The following is an 18,524-nucleotide window of genomic DNA, read 5'->3' as shown; positions in this document are numbered from 1 at the left end:
CCCAATGGGCCTAGACGATACTAATGACGAAGGGAACAGCCGAAACGCGCGTAGGGGCGTCTCTCTCGACATGTGCCTCCCCATTATGGACCCCTAACAGTGCTATTGCCCCCTGGTGATTACATTTGGACACTGGAGAGCTGCGGTAAGCATACAATGGGGACATTTATGTTCCCTCTATTCATCTAGTGCACCGCACATGACAATAATAGTAGATAATAGGAGGGTGATATGGTAAATGACTTCTACTGGTTTCCACTATACAGCAGTGAGGGTAATCAGCATATATAGTATCCATTTTAATGCTTATGTGTGTTATATATATATAGCAGATATGATATAATAAAACTAAATACATAGGATCTGGGTCTGCCATGGATTACCTATATTATGGGTCCCTGTGTGGAGTCACATGTAGAGAGGGCTGTTATTGATTTTATTGTCCTTTTTTATAATATTGTACTGACCTTTGTATATGTCTGATCTTTGTATCATAATAAATATTGACCATTTTTTGCTATAGAAGTGTTGATTCGGTCTTCGCTTTTTTCTCTGGTAGTTCTATATTTGGCGATGGAGTCGCATTTAGTCCATATAGGGTAGTAATTAATAAAATGTACATATCATACCTATATCTACACACATGGTGTGATTTATACTACCCATTTATGATTGGTGTTCTTTAATGAGATTAGTGGAATGCTGGACACTTTACGAGTTAAATTAGTGTACATAAACTGATGAGCAAGCAGAACATTAATAAAACACAGCCAGCAATCTCTAATGAAACACAATAAGGTATTTCTCTTGGATTAACAAATCTAATCGTCGGCTTAATTAAGATTTTAAGTTGTATCGTCACAAGGGATAACCCCTTTATGAACAATTAATTAATGGGTTTGTCTATCTCTGAATGAGTTCAAAAGATTGAGCTGGTATGTGTCACACCAGGTGTGGAAAAGGGAGCCCAGACACTAGGGAAAGGGGGGAAGTGGAGACCAGACACTAGGAAAAGGGGGAAGTGGAGACCTCCTAGTCTGATCTGGCGTCACCCTGTCTCAACTAGCGTCCCTATATTGCCACTTCAGCAATCGCCGCACGCGTGCCTCGCCCTACTCTCCCTAGCGTATGGCTGCGGCTAGGGATGGGAGGAGATGAGCACTAGTCAACCTCCGCTAAATGCTATAGACAACAAGGGTAGACAAAACAGGGGGAAAACGACTTAGCTTTAGATAAACTCCAAATAAGCACACGGCCTCAAGCTACAGAGAGGACGTACTGCTCCTGCTAAGCTTCACAAGTAGAAATGAGTATAACCAGCGACTCCCTCTCAGACACACCAGGTATACACTGTGTGCAGAATTATTAGGCAAACGAGTATTTTGATCACATGATACTTTTTATACATGTTGTCCTACTCCAAGCTGCATAGGCTTGAGAGCAGCCAACTACCAATTAAGTTACCAATTAACTACCAATCTGGTGATGTGCATCTCTGTAATGAGGAGGGTTGTTGACTAATGACATCAATACCCTATATAAGGTGTGCTTAATTATTAGGCAACTTCCTTTCCTTTGGCAAAATGGGTCAGAAGAGAGATTTGACGGGCTCTGAAAAGTCCAAAATTGTGAGATGTCTTGCAGAGGGATGCAGCAGTCTTGAAATTTCCAAACTTTTGAAGCGTAATCACCGAACAATCAAGCGTTTCATGGCAAATAGCCAACAGGGTCGCAAGATGCGTGTTGGCCAAAAAAGGCGCAAAATAACTGCCCATGAATTGAGGAAAATCAAGCGTGAAGCTGCCAAGATGCCATTCGCCACCAGTTTTGCCATATTTCAGAGCTGCAACGTTACTGGAGTATCAAAAAGCACAAGGTGTGTGATACTCAGGGACATGGCCAAGGTTAGGAAGGCTGAAAAACGACCACCTTTGAACAAGAAACATAAGATAAAATGTCAAGAATGGGCCAAGAAATATCTTAAGACTGATTTTTCAAAGGTTTTATGGACTGATGAAATGAGAGTGACTCTTGATGGGCCAGATGGATTAACCAGAGGCTGGATCAGTAAAGGGCAGAGAGCTCCACCTGGCAATCGTTTTCTGTCAGCCATACGTTTATACCTGTCTCCCATGGTCTTTAAATTACACAGAACACCCTGCCATACAGAGGAGAGTGACGAAGCAAACCGTTCCTTCTCAGGAACTCTTGAAGCTCCTCCCCCACTGAAGGTATCAAACTGTGGATGATTAACATATACACCAAAGAACGGTGACCTGCCAGTGGATTCTTGATGATGATTATTGATGGCAAACTCTGCCAGCGGTAAGTAGGGTGCCCAATCCTCCTGATATTTGGAGATGAAATACCTGAGGTATGTCTCCAAGTTCTGATTGACACGCTCAGTCTGACCATTCGGCTGAGGGTGGAAGGTAGAGGAAAAGGACAGCTGCACCCCCAGTCGAGAACAGAATGCCTTCCAGAACTTGGAAACAAACTGGGTTCCCCAATCAGACACCACATCAGAGGGAACCCCATGAAGCTTCACAATCTAATTTATAAACAATTGAGTATCTTGTCATTGGGAAGTACAGATAATGCGACGAAGTGAACCATTTTACTTAACCTATCTACTACGACCAAAACCACAACATTTTGGCTGCAGAAACTGGTAGGTCAGTAATAATATCCATGGACAAGTGTGTCCATGGCCTACTAGGGATAGGTAGCAGAAGAAGAGTACCAGACGGACAGGTATGCAAAACCTTAGAACGCGCGCAAATACTACAAGCAGCTACATGTTCAACTACATCCCACTGCAACCCTGGCCACCAAAAACGACCAGAGAGGAGGTCCGCGGTTGCCTTACCACCTGAATGCACAGCAAGCACAGAGTTATGATGATCCTTGATTACTCTTCGGCGCAGATCAGATGGTACAAATAACTTTCCTGAAGTGCAGGAGGCAGGGGCGTCCCCCTGAGCCTCCAACACCTCACCCTCCAGTTCAAGATAAAGATCCGAAATGACTACACCTTTCTGTAATATCAGGGCAGGGTTCTTATGGTCACCACCACCAGGGAAACTCTGGGACAAAGCATCAGCCTTGACATTTTTGATCCCTGGACGAAAAGTGACAACAAAATTAAACCTAGTTAAAAACAGGGACCATCTGGCTTGCCTAGGGTTGAGACGTTTAGCTGACTGGAGATATGACCGGTTCTTATGGTCAGTAATAACAGTAATAGAATGGACAGCCCCCTCCAACCAATGTCGCCATTCCTTGAACGCCAATTTGATCGCCAAAAGTTCCCTATTACCCACGTCATAATTTCTCTCAGCCGAAGACAATTTTTTAGAAAAGAAGGCGTATGGACGCCATTTACCAGGGGACGAACCCTGAGACAACACAGCCGCAATCCCGACATCCAAAGCATCGACCTCCACAATAAAGGGTTGAGAAACATTGGGTTAACTGAGTATAGTTGCTGTGGCAAAATGATTCTTTAAGGAAGAAAAAGTCTGGAGGGAAGCATCCGACCATTTGGAAAAATAAGACCCCTTCTTAGTCATGTCAGTAAGGGGTTTCACTATAACAGAGTCATTTTGGATGAATTTCCTGTAAAAATTAGTAAAGCCCAGAAAACGTTGTAGAGCCTTCAGGTTCTTGGGACGTTCCCAGTCAAATACTGCACGGATCTTCTCCGGATCCATATGAAAACTTGAAGATGACAACAAGTACCCCAAAAACTGCACCTCCTGAACAGTGAAAACACATTTTTCTAGTTTGGCATAAAGTTTGTTATCCCTTAATATCTGAAGGACCTCCTTAACATGCCCCCGATAAGTTTCAAAATCAGGTGAATAAACCAAAATATCATCCAGATAGACCACCACAAACCTCCCCACCAAATGATGGAAAATATCATTTATGAAATGCTGGAATTCCGCAGGTGCATTGGTCAAACCAAAAGGCATAACCAGACTCAAAATGTCCTTCCGGGGTATTGAACTGTGTCTTCCATTCGTCCCCTTCTCTGATTCTAACCAGATTTTAGGCTCCCCTTAAATCCAACTTGGAGAATACCTTAGCTCCAACAACCTGGCTGAATAAATCAGGAATCAGAGGAAGAGGGTATGGATCATGGATGGTAATTTGATTTAATTCCCAGTAATCTAAACAGGGATGTAGACCGCCATCTTTTTTCTTCACAAACAAGAACCCTGCCACCACGGGCAAAGATGAGGGTCTGATATGTCCCTTCCTCAGACTTTCCGCAATGAAATCCTTCATGGCTTGTCTCTCAGGACCAGAAAGATTATACAGTCTGGACTTCGGTAGTTTAGCTCCGGGGGTCAGGTTAGGACAGTCATAAGCACGATGAGGAGGCAAATCCTGACACCCCTTCTCAGAAAAAACGTCCTCAAAACCTGACAGAAAAGCAGGTAATAGTTCCATAGAGACTGTAGCAAGGGAAATATCTAGACAGTTCTCATGGCTGTAATCTCCCTTTTCAATAATCTCCCCGGTTTGCGAATCCACCAACGGATTATATTTAACAAGCCAAGGTATACCAAAGGCAATCGGAGTTGAAAGATTGTCCAGAACATAGCAAGGGATGATTTCACAATGAACTGACCCCACCCTCAGTTTTACATTATGGACAATCTGAGTAAATGCTTTCTGTGCAAGTGGTGCCGAGTCAATATCAAAGATGGGAATAGGTTCAGCTAAAGCACAGGAAGTAAGACCATGAGTTTTCACAAACTCAGCAAAAACCATGCTGACTCGGACTCCACTGTCAACAAACACAGAAATTTTCTCGGTTTTGCTCTCTAGCACCACCTCTGCTGTCAGGACAAAGTGGGAACTGCAGTTTGGCCACAAATGAACTCCTTGTTTATCCAACTCCAGACTACCGAGAGTTAATCGAGTCTCTTTTTGTTTAGGAATTGAAGGACAGGTCCCAACAAAGTGTCCCTTTTTCCCACAAAAAAAACATATGCCTTTTTTCTTGCAAATCTCCGGGGAGATGAATGATGTAGAGACACCCCCTAACTGCATGGGGTCCTCCCCCAGTACTGGTTCACCCCCAGAAACCTTAGAACGCGCACAAATACCACAAGCAGGGCTGAGTCATTCCATTTGGAATCCGTTGCCCATCTACGGAATTCCGAACTGTATGTTTCCACTGACCGAATCCCCTGCTGAAGGCGACGTAGCCTAGACTTAGCCAAGGCGAGTCGGTCAGGGTCATCATAGATGAGGGCCAGAGCTCCGAAAAAACCCTCCATAGATTGGAGTCAAACCGAGTCCTGCGGTAACGAAAACGCCCATGACTGAGGATCACTCTACAATAGAGAGATCACAATACCAACCCGTTGCTCCTCATTACCGGAGGAGTAGGGATGAAGTTTAAAATACAATTTGCATGCCTCCTTAAATACAAAAAACTTGTCCCTACCTCCTGAATACCTGCAGAGACCCCCATATTGGTGACCTGTAACCGATGATGCTGCTGCTGTACCTCACCACGGAAGTCATTCACCTCCACAAATAACCTGTGCAGTCGCTCTGAAAGCTCTGCAACTGAACCCATACCCAAGGGAGAAAGGAAAAAAAAAGGTGCACACCCAAAAACACACAAAACACCCCCCCCCCAAAAAAAATGTCAGTTCCCTTTTTTTTCTTTTGCCTTTTCAAAACGTGCTTAGCCAGTTATAATCTCATGCCAGGTGTGGGAAAGACTTAGTGCAACACAGAGGGAAAATAGAAAGGGAGCCCAGACACTAGGGAAAGGGGGAAGTGGAGACCTCCTAGTCTGATCTGGCGTCACCTTGTCTCAACTAGTGTCCCTATATTGCATCTTCAGAAATCGCCGCACGCGTGCTTCGCCCTACTCTCCCTGGCGTATGGCTACGGCTAGGGATGGGACGAGATGAGCACTAGTCAACTTCCGCTAAACTCTATAGACAACAAGGGTAGACAAAACAAGGGGAAAACGGCTTAGCTTTAGATGAACTCCTAATAAGCACATGGCCTCAAGCTACAGAGAGGATGAAGTACTCCTCCTGCTAAGCTTCACAAGTAGAAATGAGTATAACCGGCAACTCCCCCTCAGACACATCAGGTATATATACACCCAGGTCAGAGAGCTAATTAGCAAGAGAGAGGTAGCCGCTCGGTCCTAAAGACAGCCTCTTATCTAAGGAGCCATCTGCAATGCCAAATGTAGAGATTTCCTGCAACCCACTGCAGGACGACTGTCTGCCACCTCTGACACACCCGTGACAATATGATGGTGAGGAACTAATTGGGAAATATTGAGGAACCGCAACATAAGCTCTAAAAGGTAGTGTGAACATAGTCTTATATATAGAAAAAAAACTAAAGTAGCACATAATATATATATATATAAATATATATTGTAAGGTGGCTGCCGGACAAGTCGTGGACGGGAGGTATGTGTCCCCGAAGTGCCAAGCTTAAGTGATGTAGGACCCGGAGAAGCAGGCTCCAGCACACATAGAGGAATTTAACCGCTTCCAGACCGCCCACTGTACATAAACGTCGGCGCTGTCTGGGCTCTGTGCAGCGCCGACGTTTATTAACGGTCGGTGTTCCCCCAGCCCTCAGGACCCCCAGGGTCCTGCAAGCGCTGCGGGTGCGGTGCAGAGCGACAGCTCTGACAGGTGACATCATCGGGACCTGATTGGATCAGGTCCCAATGATGTTAACCCTTTGCTATCTTCTAGATGCCATGATCTATAGCGATCGCGGCATTTAGAAGATAGTGAGAGGAGAGGGGGTCGTCCACTTACCTCTCCGACGGCCCCCTGATGTCTGACAGGACCTGCCGTTGTCATGGCAGCCTGAGGTCACATGACTGCCTCCGGGTCTGCCATGTACGGTGTCCTGCTAGACTCAGCCTGCAGCTGAAGTCTAGCAGGAGACAGACAGTGTGAAACTGTCAGCAAAGCTCTCAAGCAATGCAATACATGTCTATTGCATTGCATGAGAACAGTGATTAGAAAAATAAAAATTAATGTCCCATACAGGACTAAGTAAAAATGTAAAAAAAAAGTCTAAAAAATGTTTTCAAACTGTTAAAAAAAAAATCACAAAATAAATAAAAATAAATAAATAAAATATTAAACCAATAAATCCGTATATTTATGCAAAAACAAAAAAAGTACACATATTTGGTATCGCCGCGTCCGAAACAACCCGATCTATAAAACTGTCACACTAATTAACTCCTTCTGTGCACACCGTATTAAAAATAAATAAAAAACGGAGCAAAAAACTATGCTTTTTCATCATATCTCCAAATAAAAAGTGGAAAAAAATGCTATCAAAAAGCAAAATGGAAATAAAAATGGTACCGCTGAAAACGTCATCTTGTTCCGCAAAAAAAAAGCCACCATACAGCTCCATCAGCCAAAAAATAAAAAAGTTATAGCTCTCAGAATAAAGCGATGCAAAAAAAATATTTTTTCTATAAAATTGTTTTATTGTGTAAAAGCGCCAAAACATAAAAAAAATGTACGGTAAATGTAGTATAACTGTAAACGTACTGACACGAAGAATAATGCTGCCTTATCATTTTTACCACACGCTGAACGGCATAAAAAAACCCCTCATAAAACAATTTCTGAATTGTTGGTTTTTGTTAATTTTACCTCCCAAAAAACAGAATAGAAAGCGATCAAAAAATGTCACGTACCCAAAAATGGCACCAATAAAAATGTCAACTAATCCCGCAAAAAACAAGCCATCACATGACTCTGTCGGCCGAAATACAGAAAAATTATAGCTCTCAAAATATGGCGATGCAAAAACTAGATTTTGCAAAAAAAGCGTCTTTTAGTGTGTGACAGCTGTCAGTCATAAAAACCCGATATAAATCTGGTATCTCTGTAATCGCACCGACCCGAAGAATAAAGTAATCTCATCACTTATACCGCACGAGGAATGGCGTAAAAAATAAATAAAACCAATTCTTCACCTGCTACTGATTTGTTTATTATGTCTCCCAAAGATCGCAGTAAGGCTCTGCTCACATTTATCCTGCGCTCTGCGCTGAGCACTTACACCAGAGTTTCCGTGTAAATCTCTGAAATACGTGATTCAGATGGAACCCACTGCAGAAGATTCCCTGTAATGAGGCAGATATAGGCACTGTGGATGCCTTCTGGCCTGTGATCCCACGGTGTCAGTCTTTTTAGGCGTGCATAAAAGTACGGTTGGCCACAGTTTTGTGCACTTCTGAAAAAAAGGACACCGCTAAACAGAGGCCAGACGGAGTCCAGAGTAACTCTGCTGCCTCATTACAGTGAATGGATCCCACAGGGGTTTCATCTGAATTACATCACTTGGAAATTTAGATGGAAACCCCGATGTAAGTGCTCAGCCTAGAGCGCCGGATAAATGTTACGTAAAATGTTCCCAATAAAACCTTCAACTCAGTCCTCAAAAAAAGCTAGTCCCCACTTAGGTCCGTTATCTGTTAAAAATATAAGGGACTTCCAAGTTACTGGTAGCAGAAAGGCTCTGGAAAAGCGAAATGGCCCTTACCCCCCAAAAGAAATTCAGAAAATGTTGTGCTCCCAAATCCAAATGCCTATTCTACAATAATTTGTTCTCCAATTATCAAATAGCGCTCCGTCCCTTCCAGATCTCGCCATATGGCTAAGCGGTACGATACAGCCACATATGGGGTATTGCCACTTTTAGAAGAAATTGTGTGACACATTTCGGCACCATTTTTACCCATTGCCCTGTGTGAAAATGTAAAATCTGAGGGTAAACATTTTTTGTGGTAAAAATATAATTATGTTTTCTTCACTGCCCAATGGTATAAATGTAAAAATTAAAAAATACTCACTACTTCCCTAGATGAATTTTAGTTTACAAAATGGGGTCACTTGTGGGGGTTTCTGCTGTTTCGGCATGTCAGCGACTCTTCAAATGTGACATGGTGTCTGCAACCTATCCCAGCCAACATAGCGCTCCTTTCTCTTCCGAACCCTGCCGTACACCAAAGCAGTGGTTTTCCCCCACATATGGGGTATTGGCGTACTCAGGAGAAATTGCACAACAAATTTCATGGTGCAATTTCTCCTGTTATCCTTATGATAATGCAAAATTAGGGGATGAAAAACATTTTTTGTGGGAAAAATTTGAAAATTTTATTTTTACGGCTCAATATTATAAACTTCTGTGAAGCACCTGGGGGTGCAAGGTGCTCACCACACATCTAGATAAGTTCCCTAAGGGGTCTAGTTTCCAAAACGGTGTCACTTGTGGGGGGCTTCCACTGTTTAGGCACATCAGGAGCTCTCCAAACGCAACATGACATCCGCTAATTATTCAAACAAATTTTACATTCAAAAAGTCTAATGGCGCTACTTCCCTTCCGAACCTTGCAGTGCACCCAAACAGTGGTTTTCCCTCACATATGGGGTATCAGCGCGCTTATGAGAATTGCACTACACATTTTGTAGTCCATTTTTTCCTGTTACCCTTGTGAAAATAAAAAAATTGGGTCTAAAGTAACATTTTTGTGAAAAAAAGTTAAATGTTCATTGTTTTCTTCCACATTCCAAAAATTCCCGTGAAACACCTGAAGGGTTAATAAACTTCTTGAATGTGGTTTTGAGCACCTTGAGGGGTACAGTTTTTAGAATGGTGTCACTTTTGGGTATTTTCTGTCATAAAGGCCCCTCATAGTCACTTCAAATAAGATGTGGTCCCTAAAAAAATGTTTTTGTAAATTTTGTTGGAAAAATGAGAAATCGCTGGTCAACTTTTAACCCTTATAGCTCCCTAGCAAAAAAAAATTTTGGTTTCAAAATTGTGCTGATGTAAAGTAGACATGTGTGAAATGTTATTTATGAACTATTTTGTGTGACATAGCTCTCTGATTTAAGGGCCTGAAAATTCAAAGTTTGAAAATTGCTAAATTTTCAAAATTTTCGCCAAATTTCCAATTTTTTCACAAATAAACGCAAGTGATATCGAAGAAATGTTACCACTATCATGAAGTACAATATGTCACGAAAAAACATTCTCAGAATCAGGGGAATCCGTTGAAGCGTTCCCGAGTAATTACTTCATAAAGTGACAGTGGTCAGTATTGAAAAAATTGGCCTGGTCACGAAGGCAAAAACAGGCTCTGGCGCAAAGTGGTTAATGGGCCCGGATTACAGGGCCGGGTTTTACGAGCAGCTGAAAGAGCTGGGGGGGAACAGCTGCTCACTTACCTCCAGTCCAGGTCTTGGAAGGCTGATTTAAGACAGCTGCGCCTGTCTCAGTCATTCTGTGTGTGTTGGGCAAGGTTAGCAGACCTTGCATGTGCCGCTCAGACTCTGCAGGAGGCAGAGAAAAAGCACTTTGTTTAAACGGCTGAAGCCGTGCTGCATGGACTTGTTATTTTGAGCTTTGTTCTGTTATTCCTTTTTGTGCCAGGAAAAGGCTGTTACTTTTGTTTCTTCACTGGTGTATGGACACTAAATAAACCGTTCCGTTTAAAGGAAATCTGTCACTCCCTGGGACTTTTCAGACTGCTAATATGGGAATACAGGTGATAGAAATGTCAATCTATACTTACCTGTATGGCCCATATTAACCGGTGAGTCACTCTGCCTTTCCAGCGCCTGCGCACAAGTTTCCTGCTGCCCAATGCTACACAGATGGCAGGAAGAAGAGCGCCGTCCGTACAGAGGAAACAGCGAAGGCGCGTGATCCGGCCAGGAACTGCATGTTACAGGACCCTGTGACGTGCAGGGGAGGTGGGGTGAGTATGGAAACAGGGCTAGTAGGTGGGCATTTCTTGACGTTTCTTGGCTTCCGGGGGATGCGAAGCTTAGCAGAAGTAATTTTATAAAAAAGCTATTACACAGCAACCAAACCCCTAATATGGGCCATACAGGTAAGTATAGGTTCACATTTCTATCACCTGTATGCCCATATTAGCGGTCTGAAAAGTCCCAGGGGGTGACACATTCCCTATAAATGTCCAAGTCAGTTTATTGCTCCATAAACCATCCACAAACAAAAGGGAAAATAAACAGCCTTCAGTGCAGGCAAAACAAAGAAAACAGTTATTTAGACAAAGTCTCTGGCTAGCCAGTCCTGTGGGCACATAGGCTGGGTAGCGTCCAGTACACTGGCTCAGTCTAGATATCACACAGGAGGCCTTTTTCCTCCACACACACAGACTATGTGTCAAACAACGGACTCCATTATAACCTCTTAACCACACCCAGATGTGAGGTATGTGGGCAGCCCGACCTTCCCGTCTCTCAGGCTGCCCATAAAACCTCGGCCCGGATGCACCAAACAGTCCTCTTAGTGCTATGTGCACTAGAGCAACACTCCAGGATTACATCACAGATGACAACCATCTCTGTGACACATACTGTACCTCCCATCAACTATATATCGGTAGCTGCCTTGCAATATGTACTGAATAATATACAGTATTGTTCTAAAACATAAAGAAAAGCGGTATTTAAGAGACACGTTCTTTAAGAATAGAAGCTCAGAATATGGAGAACATATGCAGTGTTTATCCTCTAAAACAAATATTCTTTCTTTCTAAGCAATGTGATAAACAAACTAAACTGTGTGTCTTCTTTACACAATCAATATCACTTCAATAAACCACAGTGCCAAATAACACAGGTTTTTAGGGTGTGTTTTTGATACCTGGCTATGTACTCAAAACATATGACCTGCCTTTAACCAACAGGTTTATTTCTCAAAAAATGGATTAAGGCTAAGTGCCCACGATGCAGAAATGCTGCATATTTTTTCCGCTTCTCCCTGGCAGTAAAAACGCATGCAGTTTTTACATGCGTTTTACCCGCCAGGTAGAAGCGTTTGTCAAGCGTTTTTGCATGCATTTCTGCATGCGGGTTATCAAACGCTTTTCCAAGCGATTTTAGCATCACTTGGAAAAGTGCTTGACAACTTGTTCACACTATATAAATCCATGCAACCGGCATGGATTTATAGTAGTGTGACCAAGTTAGTTAAAAAAAAAAGAATAAGAATGGTAAAAAAAAAAAAAGATTATACTCACCTTCCGATGTCCTCCCGGTGTTTTCTCTGCTGCATCCGGTGTCTTGGGCGGCTCGCGGTGGTGTGAAGGACCTGCGGTGATGTCATTGAGTCATGTGACAGGTCACATGACTCAATGACGTCATGGCAGGTCCTTCACAACATCTTTTCCACACCATACCTGTTTCAATACCCGTCCATTTCTATTGTACTCTGTTCTGTCTTTTCTGTAAATTCATATAGGAAAACAGAGACCCCCATCTAAGCTGGGCCTCCTTGATAAGAACTAACAAAAAAAGTTACCTAGGTCTTCGAGACTGTAGGAAACAATTTACAGCAGTGGTACATGCCCGAGTCTTAGACTTTTTCCATAACTCCATGAAGTCCCACACTAAGCTCTCACACCCACCACCTCTTCATTTGTAACAAAAACCTTAATTTTATTACTTTGGCTAATCTTTAGGAGGCATCACCCCATCTTTCCCATGCACAAATGTCCTGTTGTAACATATCTTAAATGTTGTTCTGTAAACTCAGTCGTTCATTTGTAAACCTGCCCGATGAAGGCGCCTCTGTGCTCTGAAAGCTTGCAAATATAATTTTTCTGGTTAGCCAATAAAGGTATCACTCCTAGAATACTTTTGTCTTTTTTGGGTATAGCAGTATTTACATTGATTTTTCTGGTGAACACTCTGCCACAATTTTATTCTTATTGTACATCATAAATCCCTGAAAAAACTATGGGTTCAGATGTCTCAATATATGTGCTCAAGGGCCCTCACCATTCTACCCACATCCTCCAATATCCATGACTCTCAGAACTACCTTATTTACAACATTTCAAACCATTTCCACCAGGTTATTCAACAATTTATTAAGCCGCAATAATTATGAACCCATTAATTTCACTCATTTCTTATCAAATAAATCTCTGTTTCTTTTAGACAGCTTATTTAATAACAATTATATGCAGTTTTAACACTTTTTTTCTCCGTTAAGAAAGACATACTTTGACATAGAGACCTTTCAGGTTTTGAAAGACGGTGTGTGTTGTCTTCCCCCCTCACACACTCCATACTCTTGCTTTTTGGATATCTCATCAACCAAGCATCAACAGGATATCCACTCCTTTCACTTGGGAAATTGAACTTGACAAATCATTTGACAAATCACAGTAATCTAAATGATTTACGCTTCTCCATAAATCCTCAATTGCGATCAAAGCCCAAGAGTCATCTTTATCCCAATGTTGGAGGTGTACGAGAAGAGAGGGGCAGATGACTCATATATGGTGGAGCTGCCCGCTAACACAGGAGTTTTGGGCTTAAGTCTTTACCCCATAGATGACAGAGATAAAGCCCTACTGCTATTTTTCATTCAGTTGAGCATTCCCAAATTTAAAAAATCATTTGAGAGTTACTTGATTTAAGCAGCTAAAAACATCTGACGCGCCCCCAGGGCCGTGGGGTACTCGGCAGCCAGGCCTCTGGTTGCCGGGGGATATCATGGTGGCTGGCCCGGTCCGTGACCCAGGGCGGTCAGTGCAAAAAGGGGGATATTTATAGGGGATTTGTCGGTATTTTTCGTGACGCCACCTGTGGTGTCGGGTGAGGATCACCAGCGCTGCAACAGTCCTCTGAGGCAGGTGGTAGGGCAGCTTGTGATGGAACGACTCCCCACAGGTGGAGCAGGCCTCAGGGCAGTGTAGATTAATGGAGGTGCGCTGGGCGTTGTAGTGCGGGGAGGAGAATGGCACTGGCGAAATAAAGGAGCGGAGGCGGTTAAGTGCAGTCATCCGAGTTTACTCACAGTTCCGTTTAAGTTCCTCAGGTGCACAGTACTGGTGCAAGCCTCCCGCGTCGCACTGCATTCACCGGGCAGGGGTTCAGTCCTTCCTCAGGCAGCTCAGGTGTACCTGGCGGAACCCCACTTTCATATGTACCTTCCTAGACCGACTTCACGCTGAGTCTTTACTCCCTCCTGCCCTGCGCTTCTCACTGTGAATCCTATTCGGGTGCTGCGAGGTCCCCCCTGTCCGTCGGAGTTGCTCAGACCTGCTCGACCTTACTTGGATTGAAGTGAGAGTTTGGCTCCTGCTATAAAAGTCAGAAGACTCCGGTTTTTCCAGCCGAGGCTTGAAGCTGCACGACTGGGCCAGGGGCCGGTCCCCTTCTTGCGGCCTAGATCCTCCTGACACCTGGCAGGTTCAGGGTGTACGGGTGCCGCCAGCACTCGCCGTACCCCCTAGGATCCCTTCTGTAAATCGGAGCCTACTCCCTGCTCCCCTACTGGGCCTCAGTCCTGAGCCCCTTTGCAGTGGAGCAGAGCTCCTACAGAGCCTCCGCTCCCACACTGTTCTCCAGCTACTAGTCTGACTCACTGCTCTATTCTAAGATGGCTTCTTTTTATATCTTTACTATATGAGTGCTCCCATGAACTACTTCCTCCACCCACACCCACTACTGGTTCCCCCTAACTTTGGGTTCCCCCCACCCCAGCCAGGGTCAGGGCTCAGCAGAAAACTACATTGCGTCTTGCCCCTCCTGCTGGCCTGGAGTAGTGTAGTGTTGGATGTAGGTGTTGGGGTTCCGTGCAGCACTCCCTCCTTACCTGAGAGAAGGGAGGCACCACACCTCTGGGCGAGGTGCAGTACCTCTGTGGCGACCGAACCCTCAGGGGCGCCACACATCCTTCCCTATCATTGGAAAAGTAGTAATGCTCCAACCCCTGAAGAATGGTTTTCCAAAATTTCATAGCCTCCACCCTGGTCACTAAAGACCAAGTCATAAAATATGGAAGAACTGGATAGAATTTCAAGAAACAGACTCATATCGCCATCCTTCCAACTAAGATCTTACTTCTCTCTGTTGGGTGCCAATCTATCCCTCTTGCTCTGTTTTTCTCTAGCCCAATTTTCCACCTGTTGAAAATGTATGTGCATCATTCACAGTATATGTCCCTTATCCTGGGCCCCATCCTGGTATATATCCCCCATCCTGGTATATATGTCCCCTGTTCTGCCGCTGTTCTTTAACATATAGAACGTTAACGTATAGAAGAAAATAAACCATTATACTCACCAGAGGTGTATATAGAAGTCATGGGGCTCCATAGAAAAAGTATAATGCACCCCCATAGTCCTTCATATAGTATTATGCATCCCATAGTCCTCCATATAATATACTGCACAGCCCATAGTCATCCAAGTAGTTTAATACACAGCCCATAGTCATCCATAAAGTATAATGCACAGCTCTTAGTCCTCCATAAAGTATAATGCACAGCTCATAGTCCTCCATAAAGTATAATGCATAGCCCATAGTCCTCCATAAAGTTTAATGCACAGCCCATAGTCTGCCATGAAGTAATAATGCACAGCCCATAGTCATCCATAAAATATAATGCACCCCATAGTCATCCATAAAGTATAATGCACCCCATAGTCACCCATAAAGTATAATGCCCCCACCAGTCACTCATAAAGTATAATGCACCCCCCAGTCATCTAAAAAGTATAATGCACCACCATAGTCATCCATTGTAGTATAATGCACCCCCATAGTCATCCTTTAAAGTATAATGCACCCCCATTATCAACAACAGTAGTATAATGTACCCCCATAGTCAACAATAGTACTATTATGTACCCACAAAGTCAATAATAGTAGTATAATGCACCCCATAGACATCCATAGTAGTATAATGCACCCCCATAGACAGACATAGTAGTATAATGCACCCTGTAGACATCCATAATAGTATCTGAACACACAAGCTTACCAAGTGACCGGTTGCTCACCTCGTAAAATATTTAGAAGTAACACTAGAGTAAAAATAAAATATAAATTTTATTGAACAAAAATTAAAATACATTAAAAAGGATAAGGTGCTAACAGATGGAAGACTTGTAAGAGCATATTATTAAATACAAATAGCATGACTGGAGTGTCAAATCACCTATGAATAAAGCACATTAATCAGTTATTGTCAATAGAACCTCCAACAAAGCAAGTGTCAAAATAACACTATACCGTGGCTATAAGAATACTGCCTAAAATAGACATACAGGGGTAACTACCCATATAAATATGATAAACATATAGCTGGCTCTGAGGAGGATGTATCAAGGGATGAAATTGGGCAAAATTAGCAACAATTGTGCAAAATTATGCAAAATTAGTGCAATTGTGCAAAAATTGTACAATTGTGCAAAATTAGCAACAAAATCAGAGTCATAAAGTGCATGCGTGCATTTATACTGAACAAACAGTCCTATTTAGCTTTGCACCTTTATGAACACATAAAATTAAATCAAGCGCTATTTGCACACATCCTCGTGAACGTAGACTGTAAAAGACACAATGTTTAAGTGGGAGAAAATACAAAGGAATGAAATGACAATCACCTCGTGTAAATGGCACGCAGTGTAAGGTGGAGAGGCTCCTGCTTCCTGCCCCGACGCGCACGTTTCGCCTAGCTTCTTCCCGAAACGTGAGAGCGTGGCCTAATACAGCCAGACTGCTGTTATAGTGGGTGGGCCAGATATACAGCCAGACAGATTTATAGGGAGCTGTCTAGTATACAAGTTTTGAGCTACTGAAACAAAGTACAATAAAAAGTTATATAATGTTCCATCATATTGTTACACTGATTGACATAATTGGACAACCTCTAAGAAATACCACTTGCAAGCAGTATATGACCTAATTAAATAAGAATAATGTTTTTAACTCTCCATTCTGTGTTTCAGTTCTTTTCATGTAACTGGAGCTAAGCAGTGATACCAGTCAAAGCCTATGGACAGGAGTGTTGCAGAGCAGCAACTTGTCTTCTGCTTCAGCAATGTTGGCAGGAAGCAGAGTTTGCTAGATGATACCACAGTCTGCCTTCCCTCTGTCCATCTAGTTTATAGTATATAGGAGGAAGAAGAATAGCACTGTAATGGCCATCTTATTGCAGTCTGTGTCATACAGAACAAAGCCTGAGCCCGCAGTGTTCAAGTAACAGATAGTGATACTTAGATCTGGTGTGGCTGCAGACCTCCATGGAACAGTCCATCTCTCAACCCTATGTGGTCACTGATCCATCACAAGATTTAATATCTGTTCACTATTTCCTCTCGGTATAAGAATTCTAGATTGCTTATTTTACCGGATGAAACTTTTTAGAACTGTTTCTAAAATTACAATCACTTATTTCTGCTGTACACAACAAAGAGCAGAATCCTGTAATCAGAACGCAATGTTATTATAGTACGTACCTTAGGAGCTGTTTAAGAGCAGGATAAGTCTCGCCTTAATTCTTCCGGGATTTCTGACAATTTTCAATACCAAAGTTAATGCTTACATAGCTTAAGGCGTTTCCTTACTCTTGACTTTCCAGTTTAACTACATGTGCAATTTGGAGCACTCCATGACTGAGGTTAGTCATTTAATTCATTAGAATAATAATCCATAAAATCCAATAAAAATTAGTCATATATGTACTTAACAGAGCTGGACTTGAACTGAAAATCAGCCCTGACATTTGAGAGCACACAGGAACACCTGCAGTGCAATGAATGTGATAAAGGTTTGTACCTTTGTGGATTACTAATGATCAAAACGTACATCACATTTGTAGAATACAAACTAGTGTAAAGCCAGAGTGACACTATGCTAAATTTAAAGGGTTGCATTACTTTTATATTGATAACCTATTCTTAAGATAGGTAATCAATATCAAATCGGTGAGGGATTCACACCCGACAGCCCCATGGATCAACTGTTCTCAGTGTGAGAGGGTGGACAGGAGCCCAGTCCCCCTCAAGAAGACGTCAAGGCAAGCTACTAAGAGTTAATGTGGTGGGATTACATTGTTGGCATATGATATACAGTATAAAGAGTGTATTTTATCTTTATGGCTGGTGTGTGTCAGGCTCCTGAAGGATTAACCTCAAGTCTATCCCCAGGAAGAGGGGGGTGGGCGGCCCTATAGGGGGAACCAGTGGGAAGGCTATAGGGATATAGAAAGTTGTTAGTCAGTGTTGAAGTAACAGAGTATGGAGTAGGCAGTGCGCTGGAGAGGAGGTGACAGACGAACAGGTTCATCAGTTGTAGAACTACAAGGCTCAGCATAGAAAGAAGCTAATTATTGAGGCGTCAGGACATCAGAGGCAAGTGAGGACCCGTGCAGCAAGGAGAGAAAAGCTTAGATGTCCTGGAAAAGTACGGTCCAGCAGAAAAGGGGGACCTTAGGAAAAGGTACTGCTTTGCTGTGAGTACTAGAACAGGGAGCTTAGTCTCAACTAGCTGCCCCTGGGACTGTCTTAGCCAAAGACTACGGGTATCGGGATCATAGCGTTACACATGGACCCATATAACCCTACCCCTAATAAAAAGCACGCAATTCAAGCATCTTCCCATGCCCCTTGTGGTACCTTTTGTTGCAACTGTAACTCTGAGAATGTGTGGAGTATT

The 18,524-nt window shown here is 43.0% G+C and overlaps 1 protein-coding gene across 3 annotated transcripts in view; it reads right to left on the bottom strand.

The window, feature by feature from the left end:
• Window positions 1–17,448, bottom strand: part of SMAGP (small cell adhesion glycoprotein) — a 53,689-nt gene extending 36,241 nt beyond the window's left edge. The window contains exons 1-2 of one of the 3 annotated variants that reach the window (XM_073663232.1): window positions 17,327–17,405; window positions 15,866–15,889 (exon numbers count right to left, since the gene is read on the bottom strand). The gene's annotated coding sequence lies outside the window, so the exon portion shown is untranslated. Of the gene's footprint in view, window positions 1–15,846; window positions 15,890–17,326 lie in introns of all 3 variants that reach the window. The other 2 variants (XM_073663234.1, XM_073663231.1) reach the window with 2 other exon arrangements.
• Between the last annotated feature and the right edge of the window lie 1,076 nt (window positions 17,449–18,524).

This window comes from Phyllobates terribilis, unplaced genomic scaffold (assembly GCF_046119375.1).
Source record: "Phyllobates terribilis strain yellow unplaced genomic scaffold, ASM4611937v1 Scaffold_2__4_contigs__length_985480577, whole genome shotgun sequence".
Taxonomy (NCBI): domain Eukaryota; kingdom Metazoa; phylum Chordata; class Amphibia; order Anura; family Dendrobatidae; genus Phyllobates; species Phyllobates terribilis.
The sequence above is the reverse complement of the archived record's forward strand: the minus strand, read 5'-3'. Positions and strand labels throughout refer to the sequence as shown.